This window comes from Electrophorus electricus, chromosome 14 (genome assembly GCF_013358815.1).
Source record: "Electrophorus electricus isolate fEleEle1 chromosome 14, fEleEle1.pri, whole genome shotgun sequence".
NCBI lineage: Eukaryota > Metazoa > Chordata > Actinopteri > Gymnotiformes > Gymnotidae > Electrophorus > Electrophorus electricus.
In genome coordinates, this window is record NC_049548.1 from 17,124,906 (window position 1) to 17,148,601 (window position 23,696).

The following is a 23,696-nucleotide window of genomic DNA, read 5'->3' on the forward strand; positions in this document are numbered from 1 at the left end:
GCCTGCCAACAGATTCACTTTCAGTATTTTAGAGTCAAGATGCACATCAGTGTTTTAGTGAGTGTTCTACAGATTAGAGATCTCTCACAGTGTTTATGAAGATATATTTGTGTGGTTTAGTTAGAGGATGTGCGGTTACGGACATAATGTAACTTATCAACACTCTTGGCCATCTACATCAGAGAGAGAAAGAGAAGGTTGGATGTGATATTTCAATCAAAAGACTCATTTAAAAAACAGTAATTAATTTTTCACACACAGCATTCTTAATCATAATTATGTACTGTATAAAACAGGGTTGTGTACCTACTCTTATTGTTTTTATGTGTGTGTGTTGGGGGGGGGGGTTCAACATTTTAGAAAAACAGTGACGGTATCACAAAATTAAACAAATAATGTTCTTCAAAGCCACCCTTTGGTGTTCTCTTAACCAGCTTCATGAGGTACCACCTATGAATGAAGACATTCTCATGTATGAGCACTTTAAAAAAAAAGCTCCTCTTCAGTCTCTCTGTATTGGTCTTCAGGGAGCGAAAGCGCTTCCCTGACCTCACCAGCGAGAAGCGCCTGTTGTTAGGATGGGTGGGGTCCTTCACAATCCTCCTGGCCTTGGTCTGGTCTCCTTGGCCTTCTTTGCCAGGGAGTTGGTGTGGCGGGACCAGGACAGGTCCTGCGAGATGTGAACTCCAAGGTACCTGAAACTGTCTACTCTATCCACCGTGGTTCCATTGATCCTCACAGGTTGGTAGTGCTGATCCTGCTTCTTACTGCAGTCCACGATCAGCTCCTTTGTCTTGCTGAACGTTTAGGAGGAGATTATTTCCCTGGCACCGGTTTTCTAGGTGTTTAATCTCCTCCAGGTAGGCCCTCTCATCGTTGTCCGAGGCCCATGACGACGGTATCCTCAGCACATTTGACAATGATGGTGGAGCTGGAAGTGGCTGCACAGTTGTAGGTGTACAGTGAGTAGAGCAGGGGGCTTAGGACACAACCCTGAGGAGCTCCAGTGCTGAGGGTGAGGGTGGATGAAACACAGTTGCCCACCCGTACTGATTGTTAGGAAGTTGGAGATCCAGTCTCACAGGGATGGATGTAGTCCCAGGTCCTCCAACTTGGTAGTGAGTATGGAGGGGATAATGGTGTTAAATGCTGAACTATAAGCATTTTAACATAGTTACCCCTCTCTTTGTCCAGGTGGGTCAGTGTGGTGTGGAGCAGATGTGCAATTGCGTCATCAGTGGAGCGGTTGTGGTGATATGCAAACTGCAGTGGGTCCATGGAGGCTGGCAGTGAAGAGGTGATGAAGTCTCTGACTAGCTTTTCAAAACACTTCATCATGACTGATGTGAGGGCAACAGGGCGGTAGTCATTGAGGCCGGAGGGCCGAGGTTTCTTTGGGACAGGGACGATGGTGGATCGCTTGAAGCTGGATGGGACGGTACCGAACGTCAGGGAGAGATTGAAGATGTCAGTGAATACCGGGGCTAGCTGGGCTGCGCAAGCTTTGAGGACTCTCCCACAGATACCGTCTGGTCCCACCGCCTTCCTAGATTAAGAGAAAGAAGAGCATCTCTGCTGTATGAGATGCACGTCGTGGTGTAGAGAGAAGGGCTGTGGAGATATCAGGGATAGCGGGAAGAGCGAAAAGAGCGAATAAAGTGCCAGGTGTGGACAGAGAAGTCGTGACGGCAGCCGACCTCACCGGCGCCATCTTGCAGACTATCTGAGCAAGGCATCCTGTAGACCATCTAGAAATGTTATTATATGGTCAGTGTTGTATGGCCATAAAGTCATATGGTGGAGAAGTGCACAGTTGATGGTAGCACATATGGTCACGTTGCTACCACCCTGCTCAGACACCTATACATGGCATGTTGACCAATGATTTTGTGATGTCTCCTTCTTCTTTTTACGACACTGAACCCATCTTCATCCAAGAAGTGTTCATGATGCCTCACCATGGAGTCCGATTCATACATTCTCTATACACAGGGAAACTAGACTATGTTCATTTTGTAAATGACATTACATGCCAGGCTTGTTTCATACTTATCAAATGGTAATCCTTAGGCTTTTTTAATACTTATCAGGTTGTGTTGCAGGACATGGTCAATTGTGGAAAAACTCTATTGATTCCTTCAAAATTCAAGTTGTCTTCAGTAACTTGCTATTGTATTTCACACAGTCAAATTGCATTATCTTGAAGAACCATATCAACATTGAGAGTCTCCTGGTTTTGTGGGAATATATGTGTCCTTCCACCCTCATGTGGCAGTCTTTATATTCTTCAAAAAGATCAATTTGTTATTGTAATCTTGCACTGGCATGTTTCCACTAATACTGTATAGTATTATGGAATACCCTATACACAGTATATTACTGTAAAGAAGACTTTTCCCAAAAATTACAATAATTTTACCTGATTACTTCTCTGAAGGTCCTGACTATGGAAGGCACTGAGAACCTACTTAAATGAGGCTGAACAGGTAGTCCGTCTTCCCTCATACTCAATCCATGAAAAAGAATATGGTCTATGACTGGTGCTATGATTTCTCCTGAGGTTTTGGCTCTTGGTCATGGTCTTCCTCATTGTATTCCTCCTCCACAATCACCTCTGACCTGCACTCCTCTTCCTCTTCTGCCTTCCAGTGTTGAAATCACATATGCCATTTGTAGCTGACTTTGCTTTATAGCCTGTTTACTCATTGGGTTCAACACATGTTCTCAATTTTGAGTGGTGGTGTGTTAACGATGACAACAGTGTGTTAGTTGTCTTTAACTTGTGGGGCCTGTGTGAGTCATTCTGGGTCAAAGTTCATCAAACTGCTAAATTTGTTTTGTGAATGAGAGTGTGTTTAGGGTTTTGAAAAATGGATGATTCAGATTTGCAAATTGTGTCTAACCACATGAAAAGTGTTTAAAGCTTTACCAACTGTGTTTGATAATAATGAAGTTTTGAGAGTTTGACAGTGATTTTGTTTTTGAAAAAGGGGGTGTACTGTTGTAGCAATTCAGAAAAACTAGTAGAAACTCAATCCACAGTCATACCGTTTTCTGTAGAACAGTCCATTTTAGTCATGCGGAAGTGAATAGATAAGTGTAAGTGTTTTGATGACAATAAAACATGGTCTTACATTTCCAGTAAGAACAATGTTTTTGTAATGAATGGGATTCAAACCAAACATTTCTTATCCAACATAGCAATTTGTCAAATTTTCTGTTGCACTACTAGCTCAGTAATACACATATGCAGATTGTAATATCTGGATGTTGTGTAAGAAACGTGCTATTCAGATAAACTTAGCTTGCCTTACAGGTGTCACATTGGTTATTTTAAGTGTTGTACAAGCTTTCTGTGGATGTGGGTGTCATTACCAAGACAACAGGCACTAGTTGCTTCTCAGCAGGGGAGTGGGCTGCTGGGTGGCTGGTTTACAAAATGTTTCGTAGCTTTAATCATTCTGGTGTTAAAGGCTCTCATGTGGGTGTTATTGAAAACGACAAATTTTCGGTTTTGTTTTGACCTTGACATGAGTAGTAAATTATTTCATTCATCTTTATAACTGCGTAGACAATTCATCCAGCGTGTGTACGGGGTAGTTACATATTAATGAAGTAGTATGAAATTTAAAAAAAAAAAAACATCATGGTTCAATTGTGTCTTATAAAAAGGAAGAATCAAAAAAGGCAGTGTGCTACATTAATGTAGGATGGTAATTTATTGTCAGATGTGCGCCCTCAGTGAACCACATTCCATGAAAACTCAGTTGCTGATACATGATCGTTGATCTAAAATAAATAAAAATACAAACCAGTAAACACACACAAATGTAGCACATTAGCCTCATATATGAATATAACTCTGCTCCATGTGTTGTTTGGTAACTGTGGCTTTTTTGGCCACTTTGCATTCATTATTGAGTCTTTCAGAGTAGAACATCTTGGACAGAGCTGAAATGGGTGAGCTCACACAGGTTTTGTGTTTTGTGCTGTGACAACACACATCATTTTCCAATGTATCATATCAATCTTCAACAGATATTTTAATTTTTCAAAATCAGCAGAATCTATTACAGTGATTTTTAAATATTTAGAGTTGCAAGCAATTATGGTGTAATCATGGAGGGGGTGGAGAGCAAACACACGTGCGTAGTGACGACGCCATAACGAACCAAACGGATTGAATAGAATAAATAAAAAATAAGTTTAATAACTGACATAGACTAACAATAGAATAGAATGAAGAACAAACAGGCTAACAGAACGTAAGTTGAACAAACAATATTGACGACGAAGATACGGGTAAGAGAACTAAACAAGGAAAGCAACATGCAGCAAGGGTAATTAAACCAGAAACCATGAAAGACACTCTATGACAAAGACAATGACCAACAAACAAGACCCCTGGGGGGGGGGGGGGGGCTTTATAACACTACAATCAGGGACAAACTAGGAACAGCTGGCGTGAAAGGGGAGGAGACAGGGAACCATGGAGACGAATGACAACCCGGAAGTGATTGGGTGCCATGACAATGGGGAATGCTCAGGTCTGTGGACGTGACTCATGGGCTGAGGTTTGAAAGAACATGAGGTGAACACACTGATATTTTCCATAGGGAATAAAGCAGATAAAATACATTTTGTTACTAATCCCGGAAAAACATGCACGGCACTGTATAAGATATATTCAAATAAGGCTTCAGAAGAAAGACGAATGCCCATTATTAAATTCAAACGCATAAAGCCCGGAACCACGAGAGCTTTAATAAATGAAATAATTAGAGTACTCCCTTCACGGTCAGAGGACAGTGATTATAGGACCTGCCTTTCATCCCAAAGCTCTGAAAAATACACTCAAATTAAACAAAGTTTATTTATGAAAAACATTTCATACGCATGTGCAGTTTAGGGTTCTTTACACAAACAATGAATAAAATAATTCAGCTTGAAATGAAATTCCCTTGAACATCTTGAATTGAAATCAATGTATAGAACTGATTAATAGATGTTCCAAATATATATTAGGTCAGAAGCAATCAAATAAGGAAACAAGGTACATGCAGTAAGATGCATGAGGTTTTGGATCTGACTTTAGGTCTGAGATGTTACATTTCCTCAATTAAGAAACATAAAGAAATGGCCTAGGATAACCTATAGTATGAAGTCAATACTTTATACATAATGTAGATGATGATGATAAACTAGCATCATAGAAGCACTTTGGAATTATTGTCATTATAATGATATGATTTGCTCACTGTGTGGCAGTAGTGTCCCGTTTGAAGTTCACAGCAGCATACTGAACACTGTCTCCCTCTGTGGTGTCTATAGGAAGCTTGGAAGGAGGGAGCGAGGACTCTTCCTGTCTGCAGTGGGGTATGAAATGAATGCTGGCATACTGAATTTCACCATCACCAGGTAATGAGGCTTTCTTTAAGGCGTCTGAGATCATGGCCTGGGCTGACATGGGATCACTCTGAGAGAAAACATTACCGTGGGAAATAAAGCATGTTTTTTTGTCAGAAGGCTATATAATTCTAAGTAGTAAACAATTAAAACCCCAACTTAAGTAGTTTTTCATTTAGATGGCACTATTGCATCATTTTGTGTTTTAAAATTCAATCTTATTTTATCGCTTAATATTTCATTTTATATCTTTAAATATATGTTAACTTTTATTTTAATATTCTACTTTTAATTTTAATACATTTTCTAACATTTTCCTATTGTTATACTGTGTGCACAATTATTAGGCAATAGAGTATTTCAACCATATGATTATTTTATGCATATTTTCCAACTCCAAGCTGTATACACTTGAATACTTATTGGATTTAAGCATATAAGGCGATGTTTATTTGTGAAATAAGGGAGGGTGTGGCCTAAGGAGATCAACACCCTATATCAAGTTGTGCATAATTATCATACAGCTTCTTTTCCTCAGGCAAAATGGGCCAAAAAAGAGATTTAACTGACTCTGAAAAGTCAAAAGTTGGAGTCTTTCAGAGGGATGCAGCACTCTTAAAATAGCTAAGATATTGGAGCATGATCACAGAACCATCAAACATTTTGTTGCAAATAGTTAACAGGGTCACAAGAAATCATGTTGAAAAAAAAAATTTAACTGCCAAAGATTTGAGTAAAATCAAATATAAGGCAGCCAGGAACCCATTATCCTCCTGTGCTGTCATATTTCAGAACTGCAACATACCTGGAGTGCCCAGAAGTACAAGTTGTTCAGTACTCAGAGACATGGCCAAGGTAAGGAAGGCTGAAACCTGACCACCACTGAACAAGCCACATAAGGTGAAGCGCCAAGATTTGGCCAAGAAATATCTGAAGACAGATTTTTCAAAGGATTTATGGACTGATGAGACGAGAGTGACTCGTGACAGACCAGATGGATGGGCCCATGGCTGGATCAGTAATCGGCACAGAGCTCCACGTTGACTCAGACACCAGCAAGATGGAGGTGGGGTACTGCTATGGGCAGGTATTGTTAAAGATGAGCTAGTTGCACCCTTTTGAAGATGGATTCAAAATCAACTCCCAAACCAACTTCCGGTTTTTAGAAGACACTTTATTCAAGCAGTGGTACAGGAAAAAGTCTTTATCTTTCAAGTATACCATGATTTTTATGTGGGACAATGCATCGAAGTACTCCACAGCATGACTAGCCAGTATGGAAGGCTTATGACTGTTATTAAAAAGAAGGGTGGCTATATTGATCACTGATTTTTTATTTTTTTTATGTCAGAAATGTTTATTTGTACATTTTGAGTTGTTTGTTTATTATTCTCACTTTAATGGATGAAAATAAACAAGTGAGATGGGAAACTTTCTGTTTTTCATTTAGTTGCATAATAATTCTGCACACTAATAGTTGTCCAATAATTATGTACATGCAGATACTCTCCTAAGAAAGCCCAAACTTCACTTTCCCTTCCTTAAATCTTCAGATTTGAAGTTTATTTATATTTTGGAGTGACCAAGAGCACTGTTGTTGTTCAATAATAAAATGCATCCTCAAAAATACAACTTGCCTAATAATTGTGCACACAGTGTATGTGGCAAAGTTCTTCCTGAGGTGATAGATCTCACGTTGTAATAAGCTTTTATCTTGTTTTACATTCTTTTACATCTGATAGGAAGCACTTTGATTTGCACTTTGAATCCTGTGTGTGAAAAGTACAAATAAACTTGCTTTACCTTGGCCTTGCCAAACTGAGCAGAGTGTTCTGATTGGCTCTGGTAAACCAGTATGAATGTAAATACAGCGGTCATGGACTGGCTTTATACTCCAGTTATGGCATTAATGGGCTGGAAAGGGTCTTAAACAGGCTTACCTGTTCACCTGCCCCAGTCCTCTTGTGGCCTTTAGCTGAGCTGGAGTTTCTCCTAATGAGTACACAATCAACAGCACAATATTCATACAGAACAAAAACAAGCATTTATTTGAATGCATCTTTAAAGATGGCAAACTGCAGTGTTTACCTACCACGCCCACAGAGTTCCTATAATGAGTACTAGAGCCAGAAAGACTGATGAAAATCAACATTATGATTTCATCCAGGCCTTTCTCCGGGCTTCCTGGACCATCTAATGTATTAATATCGATAATAATAGTTTGCAGCAAGGAAACGATAAAAATATTTGAATTTTGCATTTGAAAACCATATTACTACCAATTTCAACCTTCCACCTGTTCTGTAACAGCTCCTACCACACCTGAGCCATTAACACTCCTGAATATTTTTGTAAGCTGTAAATAATTGTGTGTAAATGTTGTTCTTATACCGATAATAATGATCAGGTTCAGAGGTCAGCTGGCAGGAAGTGCTACAGTTGAGGTTCACTGTCTTTCCACTCTGATCAGAGGTCATCCTCGCCTGCAGGTCTGGATGGAGACACAGTCTATTACAAGTTCATAGAAATATCCCAAATCACTAAGCATATTATAGCATTGTTGATATTTCCTACAACTGTTAGACTGATTGCTTCTGAAATTATATATTTCTCTGCTTTTGTTGTGATGCACAGGAGGTGATATTCCCCTGAGTCTGTGTTTCAGGCCTGTTATATAAGGAGTTGAACTGTTTGCTGTGGTCTTATTATCACTGACACGCCCTGTGTAGTCTACATCTGAACTTAAATTCTCTACGCTTTACTTTCTGAATGATCACATGTTCCATTTTAATGTGTCAGAACAATATATTATATACACTATATGACCACAATTATGTTGACACGACTGAATTATTCATGAGTTCAGGTGTTAAGGACACACCCTTTGCAAAAAGGTGTTCAAATTAAACACACAGCCATACAATCTCCATAGACACATCTGCTTCACACCACACTGACCCACCTGGACAAAGGGAAGGGTAATTATCTTAAAATGCTGTTTGTCGACTACAGTTCAGCATTTAACACCATCATCCCCTCCAGACTCACTACTAAGTAGGAGGATATAGGACTGCATCCATCCTTGTGTGACTGGATCACCAACTTCCTAACAGACAGACCACAATCACTACGGGTGGGCAACTGTGTCTCATCCACTCTCACCCTCAACACCAAAGCTGCCCAGGGTTGTGTCCTAAGCTCTCTGTTCTACTCACTGTACACCTACGACTGCGTGGCCACTTCCAGCTCTAGCTTCATTGTCAAGTTCACTGATGATACCATCGTCGTGGGCCAGAGAATGACGAGAGGGCCTACCTGGAGGAGATTAAACATCTGGAGAACTGGTGCCAGGAAAATAATCTCCTCCTAAACGTCAGCAAGACAACGGAGCTGATTGTGGACTGCAGCAATAAGCAGGAGCAGCACTACTAACCTGTGAGGATCAATGGAACCACGGTGGAGAGAGTAGACAGTTTCAGGTACCTTGGATTTCACGTCTCGCAGGACCTGTCCCAACACACCCTGGCAAAGAAGGCTCGTCAGCGTCTTTACCACCTCAAACGTCTAAAAGACTTCAGACTGCCCTCCAAAGTGCTGCGGAACTTCTACACCTGCACTATTGAGAGCATCCTCACAGGGAACATCACAGCCCGGTTTGGGAACAGCACCAAGAAGGACAGACAAGCACTACAGAGGGTGATGCGTTCAGCAGAGCACATCACTCATAAAGAACTTCCTGACTTGCAGAAAGGACATTGTGTATATATACATATTATACATATACTGTAGTTCCTGTATCTTTCCTCAGCTCAGAAGGAGCACCTACAAAAGCATTTCACTGCGAGTTATACCATGTTTGACTTTATACGTGACAAATAAAACTTGACAAACATAGGCAGTAGAATGGTTTGCACTGAAAAGCTCAGTTTCATAGTGAGCCTAGTGACAATATCATAGGATGCCACCTTTACCACAATTTCTGCCCTGGTACATCTGCCCCAGTCAACTCTACACACCATTCTTGTGGTGTCTAGGACCAAAACTAGCTAGACCATAAACCACAGAATCTCACAGACCGGAGCTTCTGATTGCTGAAGTGTGTAAAAACCACCCTCTGTCACATCACTCACCACAAAGTCCCAAACTGCTTCTGGTAGCAACATCAGTGCAAAAACAACATTGGGAACTTGTCCTTTATCTAAAATGTACATTCTAATCGCACACATTGACCTTGAATCACATACAAAATATAAACAGACTGCAATTTATAATTTAAAAAACCTTGCCTTTTCTAAAATATTTATTTGGAAAGAGACATGTTAACACATTGACAAATTCTTAGCTTGCAAAAGACTATTATCAGTAACCTATAACTAGGCATTCATTTGGATGGGCAGATTAGAGTAGGGTTTGAGTTTGAGTCGAGGTTAGAGCAAGGTTTGACTTTGAGCCATATCTGTGAGCTATATTTGTGAATGCAACATTATTGTATTAAATGTAGAAGTTCCAAACAGAACCCCTCCCCCCACCAAAAAAAATAAATCAAAAACAGTAAAGAGTGAAATCCTACCTATAAGATACAGCAGAATGGTTAGTGGTAGAATTCCACATTTACATCCATTTCTGCCTGACCTGATTTCAGAAACATTAATTCAAGAATAATTTCTACAATTTTATTGCATAATCAATGTTTTACACAATTTTAACAAATGCAAACTTGCGGCTGTTTCGATGTAATTTCTTCATACTTTTTTATGGTCTTTTCTATAATAGTAGTATAATAGTGAGACCCTTCCTTCAGGTTAACCAGAAGCGCCAAGAGGCGGTCGTTTGATCACTGTGACGTCTCACTATAAGTGCTGATGCCAGTCACTTGACTGCAGCGAACCCCATTAAATTCATTAAATTGTTTTCCCTGTATCAAATTCCAGAAGCCCCCTTTCATGACTTCCCCTAGAATTGTACTTTTTATATAAATTATTATCCTTAAATTGTTAAAGTAATTCCTGTGCAAGCCAGTTTAAATTGTTTTCCCCCTTATCTGAGTGAAATTGCCGTCATCGCCTGTATTTCAAAGCTGTAATTCTCTTTTCTGCCAGAGGGTGTCGAAAAAGGTTCACTTGTAAATAAATCTTTATTTGAAATCAATAAAGAACAACACTTTTAGAAACGAAATTAATCAAATAAAGGTCCAAATGTGTCTGTGTAATGAAAAAAAGGTTTTTTTTCCCACAAATGTCCCACATTACATAGTTTTATAAATAAAGATTTAAATATAGAAATGAAATTAATCAAATAAAGTTCAAACTGAGTGTGTCATGCTTTGCCTAATAAATGCTTAACAGTTTGCATGAATTCTGCGATTGGTATTTATCATATTAACACTTCGTGGCAGGAAATTTCTCAATCCCAAGGACATAACCCCTCCTTCTTTCCAAGGATCAGAGGGCCATCAGCCACCATTTATTATGTGAATGCATATATTATGTAAAATAATTGGGTATAAATCGGTGATTTAGGCATGTTTTCAATTACTTTTTCCAATAATTTCCTTTTTTTTTTTGAGTGAACTTGGATGCACAAAGAACAATTTCATATCTTCTCTCCTTTTCAACATTTATATTGTACTAGTACATGCTTTTACAAAATCGCTAACAAGGCGTGGTGTCGTTTGATTCAGTACATGTCCAATAAACCTGATGAATTTGGTATTAAACTCCGTGTGGCTGCTCATGCTGAAACAAAATATATGCTGAACACAATTCCCTCCTATCTAGGGGTGTATGGCAGCAGAGCGGCTGGTCAACGGTTATCAGAAAACACTGTGTTGCATTTAAACATGGAGCCTTTGCTGTGGAAAGTGCGATATGTAACGTCAGATAATTTCTTCACCCCATTGTACTGGCAAGCAACCTTTGGGTGAACACAACCACCATTTTTGGGACACTGCTGACACCTGAGGTACCCCATGTACACAGGACAGTCTGAATCACTTTTCACCAAGCTGCTGAGGGCAGGAAAATAACACAGATGATTTATCGAGGAAAACCTAAAACCAAATGTATGCATCCCGAGCATGACGCTTCGGACAGTTTCAACTGATAATGGTGCAAAGAAGCTGCCTGAAACAACACCACTAAATGTGGCGTTGATGTTATAGATTAAATGGCTGTATTCGGTAAAGGGATGCTGTTACGATTAGTCCCTCCTATCCTCCGTGTTCCGTGTTTTCCCTGTCTTGTGTATTTTAGTACCATTCTGTAGTTTCGTTTTCTCCGTTTGATTTTCTACACCTGTCCCTAATTAAGTTCGTTTTATTTAAACCCTGTTGTGTGCCCTGTGTCTTGGCTGCTTGTTGTTTATTTGAATCGGTGCGTGTGTTCATTGTGGTTGTTAGGTTCGATGGTTTTTTTGAAAGCCCGTCTCTGTATACCCGTAAGTTTGTGCTTCGTGTATCCTAGCGTTCGTGTTTCTTAGCCCCGAGTTTTCTCTCATCTTTGTTATAGCCTGTTTGCCTTTGTGTGTTTTTGTTTGTTGGACCATGCATCCTCGAAAGCTCCGTATTAGCTCAATGACCCTGCACTACTCTCACAACGACTCTAGATTTGCCCTAATTAATTCTCGCTCTTCTCCCACATGCATCCGCCTCCTTACAGCTCACCGTTACAGAGGCACCCACCATTGGCCTGTATTGGTGTTTTTACAACCTCCTAGACCTGGTTGTAATTAATGCACATATTTTGCATAAAATTAACAAATTTATTCTTGATCTGGTGAAGGAGCTGAAACATACAATGGCTGTGCTAAATGTTTGTATATATAGCTATATTTAGAATGTAATATGGAAAAATAAGGAAAACCTCCTTTAAGAAAGCATTTGAAAGATGAGCCTAAATGGAATAGTGTTGATCATTTTACTTGCATGCTGTTACAAAGATTTCACACTCTTCTTCCTGGAAGGAAGTGACGTGTGTGTGTGTGTGTGTGTGTGTGTGTATATATATATATATATATATATATATATATATATATATATATATATATATATATATATACACACACACTGTTGTAACAGATATAGTATTGTAAGTCTAAGTTGGGTCTTTCTTCTTTGTTCAGAAATAATTAAACTTTTCCCATCAGTTTCCATTACCTCACTCTGATGTCTGATATAGATGTACTATTTCTACTTCTGGTCATTCTAGATGTTTAAGTAAACTATCACAAAGTATATTCCAAAACTGCTTGAGCCATACTGTTACTACATTTTAACAGAACTATGGGATAGACTGTTGCGTTTTCTAGTAATAATTGTGTTCAAAGTTGGCCCACAGTTGTTTGTTTTTGTTTGTTTTTCCCTGTTCTCTTTTTTTTTCCTATATGTCCAGTCTGTTTGGCCTCACTATTGTTCACCCAGATCTAGTTTTGATTTCTGCATTCTGTAGTGGTGCTTCACCAGTTCTGGGCATACACTCTGGAGATGCAGGCGATGAGGTGTAGCAGGCTCCTCAGGTTGCTGTAGCTTGTCACTTTTTCCTCACAGAAATCAGGTGTTAGCAGTTCTGCCATACAGTACCAAAGGGTGCATCCACCAGATAAGATCACATTAGAATGGTGTACAGTTCCTGACACCTTGGAGTCTGTAGTCCAAACTTCACTTACAAGATGTAGCTGACTCTTTCTGATTCTGTGGTGCTTACTAAAGATCTGCACATCTGACTTCCTTTTCTCCCATTCTTTAAAGTGGACAGGAAATGTCAGATATGGATGGACATCTTCCCATAAGAAGCTGGGCAGGACTATATCCCTTGTATAAAGGTGTAGACCTATAGGCCGGTATTGCTAGGTATGAAACTTTCTTTTTAAAAAAGTTCAGGGTTTACACAAAGCATTACACTGAGCAAAGGTTTAAGATCTTTTTCCACCATAAAATGTTTTCCCAGTAGAAAATCTGGAAAACAGATCACATACCTCACAGATGTATATGCAGACCTGAAGATCCAGTAGAATACTGGTGGGAAAAATCAGCAGTTTATCTGCATCTGTATATCTGTGTTTGTCAGCAACATCAGTGAAAGCATATTTTTTGTAAGGTTGGGAGGACATTATCAGTAAGAGAAGTCGTGTCAACCCTAGCACTGCAAAACAAATAATTTCCTTAAATAAAAATCGTGAAAAATGAAGATGGAATTGTTGTCCCAACTTGAAGTTACTTGACCACAATCACAGTGTCATATGTATCTTTTAAGGTGACCCTTTCAATCATGAGCCACCCAACATATAGCCTATTTTTAATAAATACATTAACAACTGATTCCTCCGGTCAGTACGTTAATGTTGAAAAAGACACACTTTCTTTATTTTCTTCACTTGTATTTTTTATAATGAGTAAAATGATCAAAAATACAGTTATGTGCAAAATAATAGCAGTCTAACATCACTTAGGTATTTAGTTACTGATTTTGGTAGAAAAGATCACACAACATGGGAAAAAATTCAGGACTAGGTGTAGCCGAGTAATGGGCATCCAACGCAATCAACATGCATGCTGCTAATTGGGTTTAATTGACTCATTTAATGAAAGGGGCGTGTTCAAATTAATTTCATTGTGGAGTTTAATTAGTGAGGACATTCATTCTATGAAGAGACAGGTGTCAATTGGGGTGACATCAGCATGTGGTCATAAATGGAACTGGTAGATATGTGTAGTTTGGAGATGTGTTGTGAAGACTCTTCTTACAGCTTGACTCCCCACTCGCAGTTAAGAATAAAGAAACCTTTAGCCTCAGCGTGTTGAAAGTGCTTCCTTTGGTGGGGAATTTCTCCTGTAGATTCATGGTCTATTTGCTCTAAAATAAAGACAAAATCAAATCAACAACCATAAAAATGTAGCATATTAGCCTCATATATGAAGGCTAGTATGTAGCTTTACTCCATGCGCTGTTTAGTAATATAGGCAATTTTTTTTCTTTTGTTGCTATCATGCATCATTCATTTTTGAGTCTTTCAGAGGAGGACATTATAAAAAGAGTTTGAATGGGTCATGTTGTGCAATGTGCTTCGTGGTCTGTGTCACACTATCCAGTAGGTTACATGAGGAAAAGATCTGCTGTGTAGCTCTACTTTATCATGGGAGTTCTGTCTCCAATATAAACATGTAGCACAACTTTTTCTATTGTATCATATCAATCTTCCAGTGTTTTTTTTGCATAAAATTCTCAGGAGCTGAAATAAATGAAATCCTTAGAGAACTTCACACTCTGCGCACAGTGATTATGGGAGCCACCTAAATCTCTCTAAAGAATGGAATAGAATAGAACAGAGGGAAGTTGGTTTGTGGAACACATTTATACACAAAGGCAATTCAGACTGCTGTACTTAGACATGGTAGCTCACTTAAGGTAACTGATTTATAATTGGACAATTGCAAGTTCCCATCACTGTCAAGCTGCCACTTTCCAACTGTGAGGTTTGTTTTTGGCATGACCCCACTCCAATTTATTTTCACATTTTGCTTAGCACCTCCTCTGTAGGCTTGCACGTGGAACCTCACGCACGCCCTGAACCAGACATGTCTCACACACACACACGCGCACACACACACACACAAAAACAACAACTACCACACAGCAGCATTATCACACACACACACACACACACACACACACACACACACACCCACACACACACACACACACACACACACACACACACACACACAACAGCAGAGCAGCATTATCTGGGTGGTGGATTTCTTAGCACTGCAGTGACACTGACATGATGTTTGCATATTAGTGTGTATTGAACTGGTACAAGTGGAAAAATCCCATTTAATTGCTTATTATTACATTATATTACATCTTATTAAATGTAAATGTCCTAGATTAACACGACTGTATGAAGTCCCAGGTGAAGACTTAATGACATTCGTGGGACCACATATGATAACTAGGTACTGGCTGTACATAACTTTATATAACATTTTCCAGTACTGAGTTATAATACTGGTTACACTGTGCAATAATCACTGGAACAATGTCAGTAATTTCTATATATATACTTGTACTATATATATATATATATATATATATATATATATATATATATATATATATATATATATATATATATGTATTTTTTTTATTATTTTTTTTTTTATTGTGTATTTATACTGTGTCTTGTCTCATGCACTTACCTTTATGTAAAGTGTATATTTGCACATCAGAGTTTGGAGAAACGCAAACTCGTTCAGATGTGCACTACTTGTTGTATAGTCTGAATGACAATACAGCTGACTTTGACCTTGACTTTTGACTTTGACTTTATTTTAAATATATAAAAGATGGATGTACTCAGACTGTGTATACTCAGATGGACCATCTTCTAGCAAGGTTATTAGAACAAATTCTAGTACCTTCCAAGTTGACTCAGAGTCACGTGTCACTCTGCAATATTAGTGTATTAGTGAGCATAAGGGTTTCTTTTTGGTACTGAGTGAAGTTCCTAGTTTGCTTTGATTTATTGTTTTGGTTACTCACCAACAGTTGCCAACTTTTTCTGCAGGTTGTCATTCTCCTTCTGTTACTGTGCCCTCTTCTTTCTCTGGCTGTTCTGTAATTTGTCTCTCTCCTTCATCACATTAATGTAACTGGTCTCTAACTCATCTTTCTTTATAGCCAGGTTGTTGTAACTGGATTGTAGCCGGTCTCTCTCTATAGTCAGGTTGATGAGTATTGTCTGTAACTGGTCTCTCTCTATAGTCAGGTTGTTGTAACTGGTCTGGAACTGGTCTCTCTCTGCAGTGAATTTAACCCACATCACTGTGATGGCAGCCAGCAGGAGAACACACAGCAACCCCAGACAAACTGAAGCCAGTCTGGAACATCGGCTCCTTGCAGTGTTGGTTCCTGAAGCTGGAAGATAATCATTTTTAAAAATAAGAATTAAAAAATTATATCAGTTGTTTACATGCGAAACAGGGAGGACTACTGAAGGTTACATCAGGGAATTCAGACCACTGGTATCCTTCCCCTCTGCTAACATCACAGCATAATTGGAAACAATGTCGTATGTGTTTTTTTAAAGAACTAATTAAAATAATCCTTTCTCAGGGTTCCCCTCGTTGGCATTGTGGTTCCCTTGACAACCCTGTTATGTTCTCTTTGTTTTCACTCCATTCCTGGTGCTCTCTTTGTTTAAGTTTTATTCATCATGTATTGGTTTCACCTGTTCATAGTTTGCCTTTGTTAGTCTGTCTATTTAAATCTTGATTCTTACCCTATTGCTGGACATTGTTTGATAAGCTGTCCATGTAAGCTGTCCATTTATTTGTTTTTGTGTTTCATTTGGTATTCTGCCTTGTTTCCTGTTAGTTTCTTGCTTGTTTGTGTTTCTGGTCCTGTTCTTTTACTTTCATACTTTTTGTTTGTTTGTGTGTTTGTTTTGTTTTGTTTTTATTGTTTTGCAGGTTTGGCCATGATTCCGGATCTGTTCAACTCTGGATAAATCTTGCTCTTCTAAGTGTTTGTGTCCAGCCTCCCTATTGCGTTCTGTTGCAACCATAACAGTAAGTATGTATGTGGGACCTGTAAAACTTGATACTACACTACACTCCTTCAAATGTTTAAAGTAATATGATGACTGGTGTTAATAACACCTACGTAAGGTGACCTATACTGCACTGATGTTAATGCTTTAAATGAAAAGTTACACCCTGCTGTGAGTATTTTCATTTATTTTGTTGCACTCTCTTTGTAGGTCTGCTTTTTTCTACAAATATATAAGCTGATGATATATTAATATATATTTCATTGTTTGGTACGATTTACAAAATCTTTTTCACTGCAATTCAGGACAGAGATTGAGATGATGTGAACATGCATCATCTAAAGTATTGTTCAGAGTCTAGCTGAATAGTTTGTTACAAAGATATAAATATGAGAGAGAGAGAGAGAGAGAGAGAGAGAGAGAGAGAGAGAGAGAGAGAGAGAGAGAAAGAGAAAATATATGAATACACTCACCTGAGCTTTCAGCTCCCTTGTTTCTGGTCGTGTGACTGTCCAGTTCATCCTTCATGTCTTCATATGAATTCTCACTGTCTTCTGAATCATACCTGTTGACCTCTATAACTTCTGTGTTTGCATATAAATTCTCAGTCGTCTCCATTCTGCTCTCTTCAACAATTATGATCTTACGGTGAATGGTGAATCAGTTCATACAGATGAATTCATTTTGCCTCAGAGAAACTGTCATGTGTCAATATTAACTTCCGCCTTTATCAGTGTTGCTTCCTGGACTTCTGCATGCTGCAAAATGTGTGAAATTAAGGTATCGGTAAAGCCAAATACAACAGTCAAAACACAGAAGCCAATCTGACCATGTTGCCTGTGCACTACCCTAAAACTTCATTAATGTATTTTAGGGACAGATACAAGCCTTTACTAGACAACTGTATCTAGATATGTGTCGCCCAAAATATTGTCTTGATATAACAGACGATATAATGTTGACTTATGCGGAATTATGTTCTTTGTACTATTACCGCTCCTCTGCTTCTGTTAGTATGTGATAACTTTGTCCCAAGTGTAAAAATGTAAATATTGTATCATGCATGCAGCACTTTCATGAAAAACTGACCATCTAATCTGTGCCAACACCAGAAAGGTTAGAATAGTGTGTGCATGTGCATGTATAATGTGTAATGGATGATTATGTTTTGTGCAGTATGTTATTAAACTTTTATTACACCACAGCAGTGGTGTCATAAAAATGCAACAGAGTATCAAAATAGATTTTGTATGTCATATGGAGGCGCTTTAGTTGAATTTTCACCTTTGCCTGTCTACCAACCCTAATGTAGCGACATGCACACACACCAAGTCTGTGATGAACTATACCAGAGGATTATAATTTAATTATATGATATGCAATGTTATAACATGTATGATAAGCCTTTGCTGATATTAATGAGAAAACTCTCAGACGGAGAATGCCTGCCAACAGATTCACTTTCAGTATTTTAGAGTCAAGATGCACATCAGTGTTTTAGTGAGTGTTCTACAGATTAGAGATCTCTCACAGTGTTTATGAAGATACATTTGTGTGGTTTAGTTAGAGGATGTGCTGAACAGTTTTGGACATAATGTAACTTATCAACACTCTTGGCCATCTACATCAGAGAGAGAAAGAGAAGGTTGGACGTGATATTTCAATCAAAAGACTCATTTAAAAAACAGTAATGAATTTTTCACACACAGCATTCTTAATCAATTCATAATTATGTACTGTATAAAACAGGGTTGTGTACCTACTCGTATTGTTTTTGTGTGTGTGTGGGGGGGGGTTCAACATTTTAGAAAAACAGTGAAGGTATCACAAAATTAAACAAATAATGTTATTCAAAGCCACCCTTTGGTGTTCTCTTAACCAGCTTCATGAGGTACCACCTATGAATGAAGACATTCTCATGTATGAGCACTTGTAGGATGAGGGGGCAATTAAGATTTATTTAAACTTTATTAAATGTTATTATTAGTACATTTAAATATATATTAATATATTACAGAGTATATTACAGAGGCCACAGGACTTCATTTACATCACAGGCAATCCTCTCCATCTCTAGACAACAGGAAAAGAATCCTTTGGCATTTTCAAACCAGTCTTGAATAGATTCCACTCCTGTGTTGTCACAAGCTGCATTCACTGACTGGAGGAGATTCAGACATTTTCAGCTTTCAGACATACGCCTTCCACCACCATGCTGAGAAACATTTTTCAATACGATTAAGGAAGGGAGAGCATGGTGGGAGGAACACATTTCTGTGAATGTTCACACTGTGTCAAATTACAACAAACACAGGATGCTCAGCCTGCTCATGACTTCTCTGCTCATATCAAGTTCATTCTCAAACCATTTCAAAGTTTAACTCATGGTGAAATGGTTTGAGAATGCTCTGTCCAAACTGAGGAAAAAAAACAGGCGTGCATAAGGAAAGATACATCTATCTATATATATATATATATATATATATATACACAAAAAAATATATAATAATGTATGTACAATATATGTATAATATGTATATATACACAATGTACAATGTATATATGGATATATGTGTATGCACACAATGTATAATTCCAGTTTACAAATGTACAGATTTACAGTGGTGGTGGTCCCCATAGTTTATCAGTTGCCCTGATTCAGGGCCTGAATGGCCTGTGGGAAGAAGCTCCTCTTCAGTCTCTCTGTATTGGTCTTCAGGGAGCGAAAGCGCTTCCCTGACCTCACCAGCGAGAAGCGCCTGTTGTTAGGATGGGTGGGGTCCTTCACAATCCTCCTGGCCTTGGTCTGGTCTCCTTGGCCTTCTTTGCCAGGGAGTTGGTGTGGCGGGACCAGGACAGGTCCTGCGAGATGTGAACTCCAAGGTACCTGAAACTGTCTACTCTATCCACCGTGGTTCCATTGATCCTCACAGGTTGGTAGTGCTGATCCTGCTTCTTACTGCAGTCCACGATCAGCTCCTTTGTCCTGCTGAACGTTTAGGAGGAGATTATTTCCCTGGCACCGGTTTTCTAGGTGTTTAATCTCCTCCAGGTAGGCCCTCTCATCGTTGTCCGAGGCCCATGACGACGGTATCCTCAGCACATTTGACAATGATGGTGGAGCTGGAAGTGGCTGCGCAGTCGTAGGTGTACAGTGAGTAGAGCAGGGGGCTTAGGACACAACCCTGAGGAGCTCCAGTGCTGAGGGTGAGGGTGGATGAGACACAGTTGCCCACCCGTACTGATTGTTAGGAAGTTGGAGATCCAGTCGCACAGGGATGTATGCAGTCCTAGATCCTCCAACTTAGTAGTGAGTAGGGAGGGGATGATGGTGTTAAATGCTGAACTGTAGTCGACAAACAGCATTTTAACATAATTACCCCACCCTTTGTCCAGGTGGGTCAGTGTGGTGTGGAGCAGATGTGCAATTGCGTCATCAGTGGAGCGGTTGTGGTGATATGCAAACTGCAATGGGTCCATGGAGGCTGGCAGTGAAGATGTGATGAAGTCTCTGACTAGCTTTTCAAAACACTTCATCATGACTGATGTGAGGGCAACAGGGCGGTAGTCATTGAGGCCGGAGGGTCGAGGTTTCTTTGGGACAGGGACCAAGGATGGATCGCGTGAAGCTGGATGGGACGGTACCGAACGTCAGGGAGAGATTGAAGATGTCAGTGAATACCGGGGCTAGCTGGGCTGCGCAAGCTTTGAGGACTCTCCCACAGATACCGTCTGGTCCCACCGCCTTCCTAGATTAAGAGAAAGAAGAGCATATCTGCTGTATGAGATGCACGTCGTGGTGTAGAGAGAAGGGCTGTGGAGATATCAGGGATAGCGGGAAGAGCGAAAAGAGCGAATAAAGTGCCAGGTGTGGACAGAGAAGTCGTGACGGCAGCCGACCTCACTGGTGCCATCTTGCAGACTATCTGAGCAAGGCATCCTGTAGACCATCTAGAAATGTTATTATATGGTCAGTGTTGTATGGCCATAAAGTCATATGGTGGAGAAGCGCACAGTTGATGGTAGCACATATGGTCACGTTGCTACCACCCTGCTCAGACACCTATACATGGCATGTTGACCAATGATTTTGTGATGTCTCCTTCTTCTTTTTACGACACTGAACCCATCTTCATCCAAGAAGTGTTCATGATGCCTCACCATGAAGTCCGATTCATACATTCTCTATACACAGGGAAACTAGACTATGTTCATTTTGTAAATGACATTGCATGCCAGGCTTGTTTCATACTTATCAAATGGTAATCCTTAGGCTTTTTTAATATTTATCAGGTTGTGTTGCAGGACATGGTCAATTGTGGAAAAACTCTATTGATTCCTTCAAAATTCAAGTTGCCTTCAGCAACTTGCTATTGTTTTTCACACAGTCAAATTGCATTATTTTGAAGAACCATATCAACATTGAGAGTCTCCTGGTTTTGTGGGAATATATGTGTCCTTCCACCCTCATGTGGCAGTCTTTATATTCTACAAAAAGATCAATTTGTTATTGTAATCTTGCACTGGCATGTTTCCACTAATACTGTATAGTATTATGGAATACCCTATACACAGTATATTACTGTAAAGAAGACTTTTCCCAAAAATTACAATAATTTTACCTGATTACTTCTCTGAAGGTCCTGACTATGGAAGGCACTGAGAACCTACTTAAATGAGGCTGAACAGGTAGTCCGTCTTCCCTCATACTCAATCCATGAAAAAGAATATGGTCTATGACTGGTGCTATGATTTCTCCTGAGGTTTTGGCTCTTGGTCATGGTCTTCCTCATTGTATTCCTCCTCCCCAATCACCTCTGACCTGCACTCCTCTTCCTCTTCTGCCTTCCAGTGTTGAAATCACATATGCCATTTGTAGCTGACTTTGCTTTATAGCCTGTTTACTCATTGGGTTCAACACATGTTCTCAATTTTGAGTGGTGGTGTGTTAACGATGACAACAGTGTGTTAGTTGTCTTTAACTTGTGGGGTCTGTGTGAGTCATTCTGGGTCAAAGTTCACCAAACTGCTAAATTTGTTTTGTGAATGAGAGTGTGTTTAGGGTTTTGAAAAATGGATGATTCAGATTTGCAAATTGTGTCTAACCACATGAAAAGTGTTTAAAGCTTTACCAACTGTGTTTGATAATAATGAAGTTTTGAGAGTTTGACAGTGGTTTTGTTTTTGAAAAAGGGGGTGTACTGTTGTAGCAATTCAGAAAAACTAGTAGAAACTCAATCCACAGTCATACCGTTTTCTGTAGAACAGTCCATTTTAGTCATGCGGAAGTGAATAGATAAGTGTAAGTGTTTTGATGACAATAAAACATGGTCTTACATTTCCAGTAAGAACAATGTTTTTGTAATGAATGGGATTCAAACCAAACATTTCTTATCCAACATAGCAATTTGTCAAATTATCTGTTGCACTACTAGCTCAGTAATACACATATGCAGATTGTAATATCTGGATGTTGTGTAAGAAACGTGCTATTCAGATAAACTTAGCTTGCCTTACAGGTGTCACATTGGTTATTTTAAGTGTTGTACAAGCTTTCTGTGGATGTGGGTGTCATTACCAAGACAACAGGCACTAGTTGCTTCTCAGCAGGGGAGTGGGCTGCTGGGTGGCTGGTTTACAAAATGTTTCGTAGCTTTAATCATTCTGGTGTTAAAGGCTCTCATGTGGGTGTTATTGAAAACGACAAATTTTCGGTTTTGTTTTGACCTTGACATGAGTAGTAAATTATTTCATTCATCTTTATAACTGCGTAGACAATTAATCCAGCGTGTGTAGGGGGTAGTTACATATTAATGAAGTAGTATGAAATAAAAAAAAATAAAAAAAACGTCATGGTTCAATTGTGTCTTATAAAAATGAAGAATCAAAAAAGGCAGTGTGCTACATTAATGTAGGATGGTAATTTATTGTCAGATGTGCGCCCTCAGTGAACCACATTCTATTCCAGCAAGGGTAACTAAACTAGAAACCATGAAAGACACTCTATGACAAAGACAATGACCAACAAACAAGACCCCTGGGGAGGGGGGGGTTTATAACACTACAATCAGGGACAAACTAGGAACAGCTGGCGTGAAAGGGGAGGAGACAGGGAACCATGGAGACGAATGACAACCTGGAAGTGATTGGGTGCCATGACAATGGGGAATGCTCAGGTCTGCGGACGTGACACATGGGCTGAGGTTTGAAAGAACATGAGGTGAACACACTGATATTTTCCATAGGGAATAAAGCAGATAAAATACATTTTGTTACTAATCCCAGAAAAACATGCACGGCACTGTATAAGATATATTCAAATAAGGCTTCAGAAGAAAGACGAATGCCCATTATTAAATTCAAACGCATAAAGCCCGGAACCACGGGAGCTTTAATAAATGAAATAATTAGAGTACTCCCTTCACGGTCAGAGGACAGTGATTATATGACCTGCCTTTCATCCCAAAGCTCTCAAAAATACACTAAACAATAAACAAAGTTTATTTATGAAAAACATTTCATACGCATGTGCAGTTTAGGGTTCTTTACACAGACAATGAATAAAATAATTCAGCTTGAAATGAAATTCCCTTGAACATCTTGAATTGAAATCAATGTATAGAACTGATTAATAGATGTTCCAAATATATATTAGGTCAGAAGCAATCAAATAAGGAAACAAGGTACATGCAGTAAGATGCATGAGGTTTTGGATCTGACTTTAGGTCTGAGATGTTACATTT